This window comes from Marmota marmota, unplaced genomic scaffold, assembly GCF_001458135.2.
Source record: "Marmota marmota marmota unplaced genomic scaffold, marMar, whole genome shotgun sequence".
NCBI lineage: Eukaryota > Metazoa > Chordata > Mammalia > Rodentia > Sciuridae > Marmota > Marmota marmota.
Genome location: NW_025999960.1, coordinates 14,894,087 through 14,912,249, shown reverse-complemented (window position 1 = coordinate 14,912,249; position 18,163 = coordinate 14,894,087).

Here is an 18,163-nt window from a genome sequence, read left to right as displayed (position 1 = left end):
CTGATAATCTTTCTTCTTCTGAACTTTCTTTTTCTTTCTGACTAGAGTTCCTGGGCTTCCATCAACACATGCCCTAACTATTCTTGGTTCCACTGGGGTGCCTTCTTCCCTTAGAAATTTACTTCTCACCCCTTCCATATTTTCATCACAAAGACAATACAACATTTCAAGACAAAACAAGACACAAACATACTGTATCAATCTTCTCCATTTTCTCGAAATGGTCATTTTTTCCTCTCACCCTATCTGCCTAGGGACGAGCAGATTTGCTCCCGTCCTATCTATTGGACGAGCAGCTTTTTTTCGTCACTTACCCCCGAATGTCCCGGGGCTCCCCGTAACGGGCCACCATCTGCCGCAGTCCGGCTGCAGCAGAATAATCAGGGGGGGTGACGAATAACTTGTGTACGTTGATACAGCAGGAGTAGGAGCCGTTTATTGCAGGACAGGAGCAGTATTTATACATTCCACACAGCTTATCTAATTAGCATAAACTAGATACATCAGTCAACCAACCAGGAATCTCTACACTTAATGGCTCGCTTTTGTTACTTTTCAAACCACTCCCTCTGACATTTTGCCAGGCACCATCCAGACTTGTTTACGAACTTTAACATTCCCCTGGCAAAATGCCAGGTGTTATTTTGACTTGTTTACAGACTCTAACACATCTTAGTGATTCTTTTTTTTTAATAGTTGTATATGGACAGAATGCCTTTATTTTATTTGTTTATTCATATATGGTGCTAAGGATCGAACCCATTGTCTCATGCATGCTAGGCAAGCGCTCTGCCACTGAGCTACAGCCCAGCCTGCATCTTAGTTATTCTTGATCTTTGAGTTTCCATGTACATTCATAAATCAGTTTGTTAGTTTTCAAGCCATTGGGATTTTATAGGGGATTGCAGTGAATCTCTTAGATGAGTTTGAAGAGAACTATCACTTTTATAAGAAGTCTTCTAATTCATGAACATGATATATCTATTAATTTAGGTTATTCTTTGTCTTAATATTTTTATACAGTATTTCTGTTAAAGATCTTTTTGTTTTATTTTATTTTTGACAGTTCTGGGTATCAAACTCAGGGCCCCATGCCTGCTATGCAAGTACCCTACCACTGAGTTACATCCCAGCCTGCTAGAGGTCTTAAATATATTTTGTTAGAATTATTCTTAGGTATTTGATAATTCTATTCCAGCATAAATGGCACCTTTTCAAACCTTTTTTGTTGCTAACATGTAAGAATGAAATGAACTTTTTGAAAATTGATCTTGTATTTCTGCAGTGTTTGTTTTTATTATTATTATTATTTATATGTATTTTTTTGATGCTGGAGAATGAATCCAGGGCCTTGTTCATGCTAAGCAGGCACTCTACCACTGAACTATACCCCCAGCCTAAATTCAGCAGTATTTCTAAACTCACTTCTTAATCCATGTACTTTATTTGTAGATTTTTCTAGATTTTCCATATCACAATTATATCATCTCTAAATAGTGAGTTCATTACAATCTCTAGGACAATGTAAAACAATATTAAATAAACAATAATGGGCATTTTGTTGCTTCCCCTTTAATCAAAGGGAAAGCTTTCAACATTCACTACTAAGTATGACATTTACTTATAAGAATTCTTTTGGGGGAGGGGTACTGAAGATTGAACCCAAGGCCTTGTGTATGCTAGACAAGTGTTCTACCACTGAGCTATACCCCCAACCCAGAATTTTTGTGGGGGTAGGGTACTGGGGATTAAACCCAGTGGCCCTCTATGATTGAGCTATACCCCCAGTGCCTTTTACTTTATTTTGAGGTAGGGTCTTACTAAGTTGCTGAGGCTGGCCTTGAGTTTATAATCCTCTTGCCTCAGATGGGATTACAGAAGAGTACCACCACACATGTTTTGGAATTTTTAAAAATTATGGATTCAATTAAGAGTTTTTACTTTCATTATGATCAAACCCAAATGCTCATACTTCAGGATTAGCTCTTCACAGAACTCTTGCTCCAGAAAATCAGTGTCATCAAACTGAGGTACTGACTGCTTGCAATATCATACTGGGCACAGAGGCACACAGCATGGAAATGAGTGGATAGGGCCCTGAATTCTGGTTCAACAAAGTCCTGTATTTTAGCACAAGGTCAGAACCAAGTTTTGAACAAACTTAAACTTTGAATATTTCTTCATCTGCAAAGTGAGGAGAATAATCCCTTCCCTATTTTTTAGGATTGGAGCTTAACAAATTCGAAATTGTGTGTAAAAAGCACTTTGAGCTGGAAATAGTGGTGCAGCTTTGTAATCCCAGTGGTTTGGGAGGCTGAGGCAGGAGGACTGAACATTCAAGGCCAGCCTCAGTAACTTATCGAGACTGTATCAAAATAAAAAATAAAAAGCTGAGAAGGGGGGCTGTATGATGGCTGTGGCTGTGGCTCAGTGGTAGAGCACTTGCCTACCAAGCATCACATAAAAATAAATAAATAAAATAAAGACATTATGTCCATTTACAACTAAAAAATATTTTTAAAAAAAGCTGAGGAGGGGGGAATGTGGCTCAATGGTTGGTTCGTTAAATTCTTGGTACCAAAAAAAAAAAAAAATGGGCTGGGGATGTGGCTCAAGCGGTAGCGCGCTCGCCTGGCATGCATGCGGCCCGGGTTCAATCCTCAGCACCACATACAAACAAAGATGTTGTGTCCACCAATAACTAAAAAATAAGTATTAAAATTCATTCTCTCTCTCTCTCACTCTGTCTTAAAAAAAAAAAAGAAAAGAAAAAAGGCACTTTGAAAATTGTAACTAAGCTGGACATGATGGCACATCCCTGTTATTCCAGCTACCCGAGAGGCTGATGACAACTTCCATGCCAGCCTAGATAACTTAGCAAAACCCTGTTTCAGAAAGTACAAATAGCTTGGGATGTTGCTCAGTGGTAGAGCATCCCCTGGGTTCACTCCCTAATATCAGTAGAGAAAGAAAGAAAGAGAAAAAAAGAATATTGTAAAAAAAAAAAAAGGCATTATTATTGAAAAGCTGGCAATTTAGCAGAGAAAATAATAAATATAGACACAGGTAGCATGTATAACTTTTTTTTTTTTTTTTTTTTTTTTTGGTACTGGGGATTGAACTCAGACTCAGGGGCACTCAACCACTGAGCCACATTCCCAGTCCTATTTTGTATTTTATTTAGAGACAGGGTCTCACTGAGTTGTGTAGCACCTTTTTGCTGAGGCTGGCTTTGAACTTGCGATCCTCCTGTCTCAGCCTCCCAAGCCACTTGGATTACAGGCATACACCACCGTGCCAGGCTCAATAACCAAATTTTTGAGCACTCATATTTGTGCTAAGTACTGAGTTAAGTGTTATATTTGCATTACCTCATGGGATTCTTACAAAATCCTGTGAAGTAAGCGCTGCTATTATTTATATTTTAAAGATGAGAAAAGTGATACTTTTAGAGGGTTGACTCAAAATTATGTGGTTCCTGAGTGACAGTGCGGAAGTTGGTCAGTTTGGACGGACTGATGGCCCGTAAGAATGCCGCATTTTTGTCTTGTCAAGGAAGCTGACCCGCTTCACAGGGTACAAGTTATTTAATAACCTTTGTAAAGCAATCCACCCACCACTCTTTCTGTGTCTTTCTCATTTCTGTGAACGTTCCCCTTTTGCCCTTTCTGTATCCTTCTGCACTTCCTCCCTGAAATCCAGATTCTTCTTATAGCTTCGCAAATCAGATCTGGGATGGATGCAGAGGCTCCTGTTTCCATGGTGATGTGGGGAGGCTGTTACGCCGCACCGCCAAGTGTAGGCGATGCAGAGAACTGGCTGAGTATCCAAAGGTGTCGGCAGTAGACAGGTTCAGGGAAAATAAATCGATGAGAAAGCCAAGTCTGGAAGACTGGACCTCTCTGGAGCTCCAGAAGAGTCTCCAGCCACTTTACACCCCCTGCCTCCCTAAGCTGCTAGCTTGAGAGTAGAGACCCGAGCTTTTGGAAGAAGCGAAAGGGCCTTCAAAGCCTCCCTTGAAATATTTTAAGACAAAGCCAAATTGCTAAAGGAAAAACTGCCCAGCGGGGGACCGCCTCCTCCCGGCCCTCTGCTTCGCCTCCCTTTTCTCTTCCCGCTCTGACCTCGGTTTTTGAGTCACCTGGCTCTCGGCCAGGTGCTGAAGGGGAGCAGGCAGCCGGTAGGGGGCAGAGTCTCCTTCATTAAAGCTTCTGCAGGACTTCCTCCTTGTTCGCGTGCTACCCCCTTGCTTTCACAAGGATTGTTTTCAGCTGACAGGCTGCAAAAGCGCAGTAGGTGGAATTCGGGCAGGAGACGGATTCTGGCAGGGTCTGAGAGCCACCGAAGCGTTGGTTTTAAGCTGTGGGCTGCACTGAGGGAGTAATAGGGCCACAGGGTCAGAGGCTGAAGCAAGCAGCACTTTAACTTTTTCTGGCAGATTTCTTGAGATTATTCTTGATCCATGGAAAACATCAAAAAACACCTTAACCCTGAGGGGGAGGCTTATTTATTCATTCAATAACAGTTTATTGAGTATAAACCATTTGTGGATGGATACATCCAATCAAAAACAGGTATCTATGGAATGTCTACACAGTGGTTCTTAACCTTTTTTTGGGGGGAGATGTTGCATATCTTTTGATCTCTCTCTTTTACACACAGGTTTTTTTTTTTTTTTTTTTTTTTTTTTTTTGCGGGTGGGGGTAGTTGTAGTTGTTCTTTTGGTGCTGGGGATACAGAACCCAGGGCCTTCTACATGCTAGGCAAGTTCTCTACCACTGAGCTACATCCCCAGCCTCCTCTTTGGTCTTTTATGTGCTGGTCCTGTCCTGAGCACTGGGGATAGAGTAGCAAATTAGATAAATGTGATCCTCCCCTACCTAAACTTAAAAAACTAGTAGGAGGCACAGACAAGAGATGCTTAAAACACAGTGGAGGAAATGCAGATGCAGATGTTGGAACATCCTAGAAGAAGGCAACTTACCTAGACTAGGGGCCCCAGAGAAGTCTTCCTGGAGGAAGTAACAGGTAAGCCGAGACCTGGAGGAGTAGGAGCTGACTAGGCAAGGAAACATTAAGGCAGGGAGGAGAGCACCAGTAAAGGCCCTGAGCAGAGAGAACAGCAAACCTGACAGCAGGCCCACATGCGGGCTCAAAGATGCCAGGAGGACTGATGAGAAATGAAGCTAGATGGGTAAGTGCCATATGTGGGTCCTGGGATGCAGCAGAGAACAGGAGACTGCTTCTGCCCTCAAGGACAAAGACAAGAAAGCTAGTGGTTACATACACAAGTTTAAGTTCCATATGTATTGAGCATAGGGTGATAGCATGTGGGAGATTAAACTCTGTCTTGGGGATCGGGTGTAGGACCTATGAAGTGGGACTCCAAGTGGGAGGTGGGTTAGTGATATATTTAGTGAGTGCAGAGAATTTCAGCCTTGGAAGACAGCTGGAGGGGTGAGAAGGAGGAGGCCCTCATGAGGGTACCTGAATTTGACCACAACCCATCATTAGGAACTTCTTTCATTTCAGGGGTGAGGAGGGCCAGTTGGGGGTGAGTTCAGCTCCACCTACTTTTTTTTAGATATTATTTTGTGGCCAGAGGCAGCTTTGACAGAAAAGTGGGTAAGGAGAGACAGCAGCAGTAGGTTTGTACCTGGTTCCCTGCTGTAGGCCTAGGGATGAGATTAGGAGAACATAGAATGAGATAGGGAAACAGGAAATGATGCAATGATTTATTGCCAGTGATTTAGTTTATTTAACAAACACATATAGTACTTGCTCCATGGCAGGCACTGTCTAAACACTTGGCAAATATTATCTGACAATACTCCTAGAGGACAGGCATGCTCATCTGTCTCATTTTAGACACAGGTAAACTTTTTAAGTAATTTGGCAAGATCAAATAGCAAGTTAAGTGACAGAGCCAGGCAGTCTGATACCAGATTCTGAGTTCTTCACCAGTAAACTATACTACTTCTTTTTTTTTTTTTTTTTTTTTTTTTTTTTTTTTTAAATATTTATTTATTTTAGTTTTCGGCGGACACAACATCTTTGTTTGTATGTGGTGCTGAGGATCGAACCCGGGCCGCACGCACGCCAGGCGAGCGTGCTACCGCTTGAGCCACATCCCAGCCCCTGAGCCACATCCCAGCCCCAAGCCACATCCCAGCCCCACTACTTCTTGAGAAGCAGTTACAAGGGTTAAAAATTGAAGCTGGGCCTCCCACAAGACAGGTGGAAAGTCTACCACTCTACCTCCCAAGACACTGATGAGGTACAAAGAACATCTGATACTAGGAAGGTCCCAGGAATTGAGAGGAACCATGAGAAATAGTGAGGCCTTGCAACTGCAGGGAGCTGCTGGATCAGCAGCTCCTAGGGTCAGCACTGGAGAGGGACAATAGGGTCAGGACATGGGGCGACAGGGTAAGTCATATACAGTGATCTTTGAAACCTAGCCCCTGTTTTCCCTATTGTCATTTCTCGCTGTTTTTCCCACATTCATAGTTTTCCAGTCACACTGCCCTGTCCTTCTTTGGGACTTTCTTTCTTGTTGCTGCCTCTACTCTGAACACCCTCTCCCCATACATACACATCCTATGTTTTCCAGGCTGCCCCCCATTCATCCTTCAGATCTCTGTCTTCCTGTCTGTTTGTCAAAGAGGACCCCTCAGGTCCAATCTCTAAATTAGATCCCTCTGATAGTCCCTCATAGTAGAGCCCTATTATTTTCCTTAAAATATACATCACAATTTGAAGTTATATATTCAGTTGTGTTTATTTATTTAATGTCTAATTCTCTTATTCAGCTGTAATTCATGAGGGCAGGGACTTTATCTTTTGTGTGTGGATGCTAAGGATGGAACCCAGGGCCTCAGTCATTCCAGGCAAATGCTCGTCCACGGAGCTATATCCCCAGCCCTAGGACCTCATCTTTGTTCCTGGCATAGAGCAGGGCACATAGGGGTACTCCAAATCATTTTGCTAAATGGATATATGAATTTAGATGTCTCTCAGAGGTCCACTGGTCCAGTGGTTCTTTTCTTCTACTATATACCCAGTAGTCAGTCATCTTCCTTCTCCTTGAATACTCCCAGCAACAGTGAGATCACTACTTCCCCAAGAGACCCATTCTATTTTTGAGGAGATTTTAATAGAACATTCTTCCTTACAGAATAAAAATCTTCTCTGTCCCTTTTGGTCCCCTGGAACTTCCTCTTTAACACTTGCAGACAAGCATTGTGCTCATCCTCTTGCCCTCAAATCTTCTCTGTGCCATTTAAACAGTTCTTTCAGCTCCAGAGGTGTGGCTTCTTAACCATTCTCCACTCTGGTCCCCCTAATCAAGAAATGCTCCCTCAGATCAGATTTCCACCCCACACACACATACATACACTCCACTCTACAGGATGGAAAAAAACATGTCTACAGGATGAGGGAGGAGAACTAGGTGGTTTCTTTCTCATATGTAACCAAAGGTGTTTCGGTATTTCTCTAGGAAATAATGTCACTAATGATGGTTGTCTAGGGTGGTCCTGAACTACACATACCACCAATGGCTATCTTCTGGATCAAGTGGACTTTATGGACCCATTTAACTTTTCTTTCTTCTTCTTCTTCTTCTTCTTCTATCTGGGAAAAACTGTCTTTTGGTTCCAAGCAACCAAGTTATACATAAACCCTTTAAATAAGCTCCTCTCCCCAGCTTAGAAATTGGGAGCTGCTTCTATAGATGTATTTAGGTAACACTGAGTGGGAGAATGAAGGGATAAGAACAGAGTGGGTTTGCTCAGAAAAGTTTCCAAGAAGCTCTTGAAGCAAAGATAAGAAAAATGGCAAGAGTCAGATAAACCTGAGTTTAAATCCCAGCTCTGCTACTTCCTGGCTCGAACCCTTGCCTCATGTACCTAATTACCTTCAGATTTATCACTCTCATTTAAAAAAAAAAAAAAAGACCATAATTTTTATCTCACAGAGTTGCAGGGGGCATTAAATGAAGGACCACTGCCTTCAGCACAGTTCCTGGCACCTAAGTATTGCATGAATATACATTAACATAGGTATTGTATTGTTTCCCAAATTGGGATTTTCTTCTCCATGAGATAACACAACCCATGACCCACTGAAGTACATGAAGCATCTTGTGGGGACTTGAACTTATTAAAGAGAAGACTAGACCATTCTCAGCCTTCCCTAAGCAGATACTTCGAACAGTGAAAATCGAAAGGGGGCTCCTTAAGAGAGGTAAGGGGACAAAGGTAAGTGTCCCAAAGGAACGGAGTTTCTGTAGAGGTGCATGTCTGTCACACACGTGTCCTGTGTGTCTCAGTTGACATTGTATGCAAACAAGCTGCAGTCACTGGGTCTCTAGAGATTTCCCTTCCCTTTCTAAGGCTCCATTACTCAGCTCTTTGCAGTTCCAGGCCTTATCGCTTAGCTGTCTGCCCTCTGGCCTCTTCCCTTTGTTTACCCACTTGGCTGGCTTTCTCCTCTGGGAAAAAAGGAGGTGTTCAGTTCTGGGCACTGCCTGGCTCCAGCTACCCACCCCCACTCCCTTCAGTTTTTCCAGGAGGGTTGCCCTGGTCTCAGACAGACCCCTGAGTTCTCAGACGCCCCCTCCCATACTTCCAGGGAGAGGGGATGCTGAGTCCTTGGGTTGGCACCCCCCACCACCTTTTTCTCATTGCTTGGCCCCCATCCCTGTCCCCAGTGCGGCCCCTGAAGCTTCACTTATCTAGGCTGGAGACAGCTCCTCTCCCCATTGTCTGGTCAGGATTTGGAAGCTCTGGTTTCCATAGCAACCCCTGGGCATTTAATTAAGGGAGGAGGCCTTCATCTCTTCTAGGCTGGGCAGTTCCAAATCTCAGCCGGAAAAGGATACCCTGAGGGGGCGAGGGATATATAACACAATGCAGGCTTCTCCCCAGAGACCATTATGGCATTCCCCACACGCCTCCTTCCACCTGCCACTGCTATCCCCATCTCACCCCAGAGTGAACTCTCAAACCAACTAGGGCAAACCCTCCATCCCAGGAAAGGAGAGGTTTCAAGGGGCCATGGATTTGCTGTAAGCCATCCCCTTGTACACTGTTGTTTTGTTTACTGTTGTTTTGTTTATTGAGGATAAGGGTTGGAGATAGATAACATTGACCCTACTATCTTCAGTTTTCTTATCTCTTTGAACCCCCTGAAGTTGAATAAGAAATGTGTACATAAGTTCATTATACTTTGTTTTCTTGGGTGCTGGATATGTTGCTTTCATCAGATCCTCAAAACAGCTTGTGATTTCAGCAAGATTTCTACTGCTGTCATTTGTTAGCTGTGAGAACTTAGGCAAATTTCTTAACCTCTCAGGGCTTCTGTGTCCTCAACTTTAAGTGGAAATGATACTGCTTTACAAGATTATTGGCATCTGGTGAACACTTAGTAAAGGGTTGTTTTTGTTGTACTGGTTATTATTACTATGAGAGAGGGCTAAATGGAGGACCCCACACTGGATCCTTTGCACCCTCAGTCCTAGACCTGACAGGTCTGCCCTCTGCTTTCACTCAGTCCCTCTCATTCCCTCTCTGCCCCTCCTGGGTTGCTGGAAAGTGCTCCTAACTCTGATCGGAAGCCAGCCGCTTCAAGAGCTTTGTCACATCATGGGGTGGAATTTCCAAGTTCAGGTCACTGAGTTATCCCAGTTCCTGAAATTCCTGTCTCAAATTTCTCAGCTGTCACTGTGACCACTTTTCCCCATTTCTGGTTAGGTTAGTATGTGTACGTTTCCTTTTCTCTATTTTTAGACTTTGAAAAAAAAATAAACACAGTTTTGGTTTTCCACAGGCGTGGGCGCCAAGGCACTTCTTTCCCTGACTGTTCTTCAACCCTGCCTAACCCCCCCCCCCCCACTGCGCATTCTTTCGGTTGAAAATTCCCGGACTTACCCCACCCACCTCCCAAAACTCTGCCACTGAGTCCTATCAGAACTGATACATGCGGCTCCTAACACTGTTCCGAACCTGTGTACTGTGTGTGCTAGTGCCTCTGGGTCTTTTATCCTTTTTATATTGTTACCTTTTCCCTCCTAAAAGTTTTCCTCACTGTGGCATTTGTCCCTCCCTCCAAAAATGCAGCTTTATCCTGTGGTTCTTGGCTTAACTCAAGGTACAGAACCCTGATTCAAAGAAGGAGCTGTGCCGTGGGATGAATGTAAGACCCTGTTCCCTACCTATTACGTTCAGGTATCACCATCAGTAAAATAGTACTGAATAAACAGGATCATAGAGGGATTTGAGTGAAATCAAGCAAGGAGAACACTTTGCACAGCACTTTGCAAGGACAAGGGCTCAAGAATAGAGTTATTATTCCCCACATTTTAGGGGCCTTCAGGACAAAAGGTCTCAACCCTCTTGGTCAACTCAGTTCAAACCCTAGCCTGAGTCACAAAGCTAGACCTGGTGCTGCCAGTGTCAGAAGAAACAGATGATAAGTTGAGGTGGTGAGGGAGAGATGTGAGAAAGACTGAGAATTAACCCTCTGAGGGCAAGAGAAAAGGATTTTCATTATTCAACCTGGAAGAAATTGGAGGAAGAAAGGAGAGATTCAAGAATGATAGGATCGGAACCTGGCATGGTGATGTACCCTTGTAATCCCAGCAACTGGGGAGGCTAAGGCAGGAGGATCACAAGTTTAAGGTCAGCCTGGACAACTTGGTGAGATCCTATATCAAAATAAAAATATAAAGATCTGGGAATGTAGTCCTGTGATAGAGCACTTGCCTAGCATGCCTGAGGCCTGAGTTGGTCCCCAGCACTGCAAAGAAGAAGAAGAATAAGAGGAGGAGGAGGAGGAGGAGGAGGAGGAAGAAGGAAGGAAGGAAGGAAGGAAGGAAGAAGAAAGAAAGAGAAAGAAGAAAAGAAAAAGGAAAAACAGAGTTCAGAGTTCAGGGCTCTCTGTGGCAATTCTATTTGTTCTTCTTCAGGGGAGAAGAAGTGTTAGGGTGGTGGAGACTGAGACTGGCCATCAGCATCAGAATGTCCTACCTATGGATGAAACGTGGGCTCTGGAAATCCAAAATCCTTGCTGAGGAAACTGAGACTCCCAGAGGTTGTGGTTTGTTTAAGTTCATAAGTTAGTAAGTGCTGGACCCTGGACTCAGACCTTCTAACCCCCAGATGTACTCAAAGGCCAGGAGCCCCACAGGGTTATGTGGAATGGGAGGCCAACTGGAGACTCCTCATTTGATTCAGATTTCTAATTCCCAGGAAAGCTTCCTGGAGATATTCTGGAAAGACATGAGGTAATGTAATTAATGACATCATCTGAGACATGAGAAAGCTCAGTGGGAGGGTGAGTGATTTGTCCAAGGTCACACAGTAGTAGCTGGTAGGGCCAGGATTCAAACCACAAAGTGTGGCTCAAGCCTGCGCCAGATCACAACCTGTGCAGCTCTGCAAGTGTTGGAGTCAGGTTTTGAATCCAACCCGGCTGCTCCAGAGTAGAATGCGTCATGATATTCTCTACCACCTCTTCCACCCTCAGAGACTAAAGATTGAGTGAGAAAATGCAGGCAGAACATTTAACACCCAGGAAGTACACCAAAACGGTAGTCTTCATTAGGTCCAGCTGCCTCCAGTTCTGCCTTTCCATCAGTTGTTTTCTGCCTGGGTCTGTGTAAGGCCCTTCCTCAGTATCTGTGCACAGATTGTGGGTAAAGAGCCTGACTTCTGTCCTGCCCACCAGGTTTGACGTGGGAGTATGGAGCACCTGCTCTGGTGTGTCCCAGAAAACTGGAATGTCAGTCGAGCTGGAGGGGCTCCTGTCCAATGTCACACACTATAGAGGAGAATGCCAAGGGTGAAAAGAGGAGTAGTCTGGACAAAGCTCATTTCTTTGCTCTACCAATGAGGGTCTGCTGTGCCACAGGCACTGTTCTAGACATGTTACCGAAAGGTCGCTGTCCCTGCAGAGTTCATGTTATCAACAGATAATAGGTGAACAAAAAAATACATAAACCAGAAAAACATCAGTGATAAAGGCCTTACTGAGCACACAAAAGAGAAAGATCAAAAAGATCAAAGATCAAATAGTCTTGGTGACCTCTCTGGGCAGTTGGTAATAACCTGATTATCTAAAAGATTAAAAGGTGCCAATTGGGACAATTAAGGAGAAGGGCATTCCTGGCAGAGGGAAGAGCCAGGGAAAAGGCTTTACATTTGGTTTGCCAGAGCAGAGTGGACAGGGAAATAAATTTAGTAAGTCCTGACAAGTGTTTTTTTTTTTTTTTTTTTAATGAAGTAGAAAATATCAGAGTGCATTGTAATTAGCAAATGTGTTGGGAAACTTTAGGAGATTTATAGACATAGAGATAGTGTGATAATCCATTTGTTTATATCTGTATATCTATAGCGTGAGCCTATGTTTTGGATATTGATGATTTATCATGTATTTTTTTCTTCTATAGTGTATTTTTTTTGGTATCAGGGATTGAATCCAAGAGCACTTGAGCCACATCCCCAGCCCTTTTTAAAAATTCTTATTTCTTATTTTGAGACAAGCTCTTGATAAGTTGCTTAGGGCCTCACTAAGTTGTTGAGACTGGCCTTGAACTTCTGATCCTCCTTTCTCAGCCTTCCCAGCCACTGGGATTACAGGCGTGTGCCACCATGCCTCCCTATTTATCCTATATTTCTGACTGTGACTTGTGGACAGAAAAGTTTGAAAGTCATTATTGGAAAAATACAAAAAAGTTCCGCAGTATAAAGAAATGATAAATGTCTAAGGTGATAGATATGCCAATTACCCTGATCATTACATGTTATATGCTTGTATGGAAATGTCACAGTATACCCCATTAATATGTACAATTACTATATGTACAATTAATTAATATGTACAATTACTATATTAAAATAAAAATATAAACCAGCCATGATGACATCCACCTGCAGTCCCAGCTACTCAGGAGGCTGAGGCAGAGAATCACCTGAGGCTAGGAGTTCAGAGCCAGCCTGGTCTGAGAGACCCTGTTTCTTAAAAAAATAAAGAAAATTGGGGTTGGGGTTGTGGCTCAGCTGTAGAGCATTCACCTAGCATGGGCGAGGCCCCAGGTTCTATCCTCAGCACCACATAAAAATAAATAAATTAATTAAAGATATCGTGTCCAACTACAACTAAAAAAAATATTTAAAAAATAAAAATAAAAAAATAGGACTAGAGATGTAGCTCAGTGGTGGAGGACTTAACCAGCATGCTTGAGATCCAGGGTTTGATCCCCAGTACCATAAAAATAAATTAATTAAAAAATAAAAAAGAATTTTAAAAAATTCTAAATTGAAATGAAAATTTAAAAAGAAAAGAAAGTTCAATGTGACTGGAGCATAGTGAAAACAGGAAGAACCACAGGAGATGAGGGCAGGCTGGAGCCAGAGTAGTCATATACAGCTCTATGAGCCAGGGTAAGAAATTGGATTTTATTCAAAGTAGACCTGACCCCATAGGAAGACTTTAAGTCAATGATAGACATGATCTCTATACCTTCTTGTGTTTTATTTAAATATTTATTCGTTCTTTTAGCTGTGGATGGACACAATACCTTTATTTTATTTATTTTCATGTGGTGCTGAGGATTGAACCCAGGGCCTTGCCCGTGGTTGGTGAGCGCTCTACCACTGAGCCACAACCCCAGCCTCTTCTTGTGTTTTGTTGTTGTTTTGTTTTGAATTTGAGAGACAGAATCTCGCTAAGTTGCTTAGAATCTCCCTAAATTGATGAGGCTGGCCTCAAACTTGCAATTCTCCTGCCCTTAACCTCCAGTCACTGGGATTACAGGTATGCACCACTGTGCCTGTCTTGTTTTTGTTTTTAACCTATTTGGATTTAAAAAATATATTTATTTATGGGGCTGGGGATGTGGCTCAAGCAGTAGCGCACTTGCCTGGCATGCGCCGGGCACTGGGTTCTATCTTCAGCACCACATAAAAATAAAATAAAGATGTTGTGTCCACCGAAAACTAAAAAAAAAAGTATTAAAAAAAGTTCTGTCTCTCTCTTTAAAAAATATTTATTTATTAGTTTTAGGTGGACACAATATCTTTATTTAATTTTTATGTGGTGCTGAGGATCGAACCCAGTACCTCATGCATGTTAGACAAGTGTTCTACCTCTGAGCCACAACCCCAGCCCCAAACCTATTTGGATTTTTTTTTTAATAATTTTTTTTTTTGAGAGAGAGAGAGAGTTTTTTTAATACTTATTTTTTAGTTTTCGGCGGACACAACATCTTTTTGTATGTGGTGCTGAGGATCGAACCCCAGCCGCACGCATGCCAGGTGAGAGCGCTACCGGTTGAGCCACATCCCCAGCCCCTGTTGTTATTGTTGTACTAAGGATTTAACTCAGGGCTGCTTAACCACTGAGTTACATCCCTAGTTCTTTGTATTTTTAATTTTGAGACAGGGTCTCACTAAATTGCTTAGGGCCTCATTAAGTTGCTGAAGCTAGCCTTGAACTTGCAATCCTCCTGCCTCAGCCTCCAGAGTCACTGGGAATTACAGGTATGCACTACCACACCTAGCTAATCTATTTAGAGACAAAAAAAACCCAAAAAAACTCCTTACAGTCATTTTTCTGTCATAGTGTACTTACCTCACTTTTGCAGGTGGGAAATCTAGGGGCAGGAGCAATATGGGGAGAATTATACTCGTGCCCATCTTTGCTAGATCAAGAAGGAACTAGAAGAGCCCAGAGAGGGGAAGCAATATCCCCAGCAAGGATGTAATGGAGGGTTAAAAAAAAACAAAAACAAAAAGTAAGGTGACAGAGGGTGAGGGAGTTGGCACACCAGAGGATGAGGAGTAGCTGGACCTGAAAAACTGGAGGACTGGCTTAGGATTGGCATAATTTCCCAGCTCACTCCTGTGTCTCTGAGGTCAGTCCTCTTGAGGATTTCCCTAACACAAAACTTCCTTTACTCACCCAACAAGACCACATCTTGGTCTTGGCCAAGCCCTGGGTGGTGGCAAAAGAAGGCAGGAAGGGCCACATAACACGGTCTATAGAGTGCCTGCCCTTTGGGTGGCTAGGCTGAACTCCCTTTGGACACCTTATGCACCTTTCTGCCCTCCACACCCACTTACCAGGTCAGCCCAAACCAGACAGGACACAGGCTGCTTCAGGACCACTCTGTTCAGTGCCTCCCTATTTCTGCTGTGACCCCATCCTTGTCCATTTCCATATGTCCCTTTTAGTTCTTAGTCCACCTCAGGTGGCTTGCTTTTCAAAAATTTTATTTTATTTGTTTTTAAATTATTTATTTATTTGATTGATTTTTGTCTTTTTTCTCCTTTACCTACATTTATTTGCACACACAAACACAAACTTCCACTGTATACAATGATCTTCTTCCCTAGAACTCCATCTCTTTCTTCCAAGTCATCCCAGTCCTCTAGAACATTCCCTATACTTTGGCCCAGCTCTCAGTATCCTATTCTTGATTTGTATTCCATGTCACTGCTACTTAATCTAAGAAGTTTTCCTGGAAGATTCTTTTCTTGCCTTTATTTTCCCCTTCTGCTTTGTGCCCAGCTCCTGGGAAGAGAAGCAGAAGAAGAGCTGAGAAGGAGGAAGGCAGCCCCTGATAGCCAGGAACTGGTGGGGCACTTTCAGTGGTGCTTTGGTCTTCTGTTAAAGATGAGCCATTTCACAGAATACCATCATCAGGAAAGGCCACTCTAGGACCAGAATAGATTGAGATGAAAGCAAGAGCTTTCTGTAATAATATCTGAACAAAGACAAAAACCACACACATACAAAAAAAAAAAAAATCCTGAACATCCATCTATTTTAACTAGTCTGAAAGAATGTTGCTTCTTTACCAATCAAAGCTTTAGTCTTGCTTCATTCTCTGTCTCCTAGATAAAGGTTAGTAAGAAATCCTACTTTCTGACAGCATCCAACCCAGAGCATAAGCCTGACTTCCTTAATCTCTCTCCAAATCACCAAAACTTAAGTTCAAATCCCAAGTCCTTCCTAATACCTTTTTACTGAGTGTGCCTCAGTTCTGCTGTGGTGTGTGTTCTTGTTGAAGTGAGTCAATAAATGCAATTTTGTTCAATTATAGGTGTCTGCTAGTGGTCTTTGGCTATAGGGCATTAACAATCAAGAACGATGTATAGGTATATTTGTTGATGTTTCTTTCTCTTTTTTAAATTTAAAAAAAATTTTTTAGTTATACATGGACACAATGTCTTTATTTTGTTTATTTATTTTATGTGGCGCTGAGGATCGAACCCAGGGTCTCATACGTAAGAGGCACGCACTCTACCGCTGGGCCACAACCCCAGCCCCTCTTTTTCTTTTTTTAATATATATTTTTTAGTTGTACACAATGTCTTTATTTTATTTATTTATTTTTATGTTGTGCCATGCATGTGCTAGGCAAGTGCTCTACTGCTGAGCCACAACCCTAGCCCTTGTTGGTGTTTCTTTAAACTACAAATTCCTGTATCTTTGTACTTGAACTGCTTTTTATGGTATTTTAGCAGTAGATTTTTCCTTCATAATTATGTTCTCAGGCAAACTGTTCTACCCCCGACCCTGAACTGTCCATTCCATTTGATGGACTGATTCTTCAGTCCTTGGCTATGCTTAGTACCTCCCAACATGAGAGCACCCTCTTCCATGATCACTCCTGTTGTTCTTGATCTTCATTACCCACCAGGCTTCTTGCTTGTCTATCCTCTTAGCTGTAAACTCTCTGAAAGCAGGGGTGTGTCTTGTGAGCTTGGTCTGCACTTTAAGTGGTTACTCTAGATTAAATAACAGCAGTCAAAAGATCAGGTGTTGCCAAATGCTAGGGAACAGAGATTCTTGAGATCATGAGAAGTTCTACTGCGGGTGTAGCTCCTGAGTCATATTAAGGGAAGGGGAGAATGGCGTAGGCCCTGCCAGATTTGTGGGAGACAAAGATGGCAGGGTGCCTAGGAGGTCTTTGCAAGAATCCCTAGGGCAGAGAAAGTACTGGTATTGTGTACTCTCTTTTAAGCGTCAAAGTGAATTTTAATTTGCTACCATCCTGAATGTCTTTGTGTGTTATGCCACTGTCCTAGATAGGAAACTTATCAGAGTAATCTGAACCAACAACAACACACAAAAAAAGATAGGGCAGTTCTGAGCTTTGAGCACATAGTACACCCACACACACACAATCACATTCAGCGAAAAGGGTATTATGAAGATTTAGTTGTTTTTATTTTTACTTTTTTATAGTAGTAGGGATTGAACCCAGGGGCACTCTACCACTGAGTTACATCCAATCCTTATTTATTTATTTATTGTTATAATGTTTTTCATTTTAGATGGAAACAATACATGTATTATATTTATTATTTTTATGTGGTGCTGAAGATTGAATCCAGTGCCTCACATGTTAGGCAAATGCTCTGACACTGAGCCACAACCCCAGCCCCCAATCCTTATTTTTTTAATTTTGAGGAGGGTCTCACTAAATTGCTCAGGCTGGCCTCAAACTTATGATACTCCTGCTTTAGTCTCCCAAATAGCTGGGATTATAAGTGTGTGCTACTGAATCTGGCAGACTTAGCAGTTTTTAAACTGTGTTCCCTGGGATTTGTCCCTTGGAAGGACCCAGGAGGGGAGTGAAAACTGGTTGACTTCCACTGCATGTCCCCATTCTGATTCAACCAGTTATGTTTTTCGTCTTTGTTTTGGGATTCTGCATAAAATTGAATTTTTTTTTAGTTGTAGATGGACACAATATCTTTATTTATTTATTTTTATGTGGTGCTGAGGATCGAACCCAGTGCCTCATGCATGTGAGGCAAGTGCTCTACCACTGAGCTACAACCCCTGTCCCTGAAATTGAATTTTTAAGAGTTTATATCTATAAAAAACACCACTGAAATAAATAAATAATAATAAACCACCACTGGAGATACAATCAATAAAACTGAGAATATGGAAGCTACTACAGAATATAAAACCTAGTTTCTTTAAGAAACAAATGGCAAGGAAACAGCAAAGGAAGGGAGAACCTATAGAATTAAAGTCCATGAAGCTGGCATGGCAGCACACACGTGATATCCCAGCAGCCAGGAAGCTAAGGCAGGAGGATCACAAGTTCCAGGCCAGCCTGGGCAACTTAGTGAGACCCTGT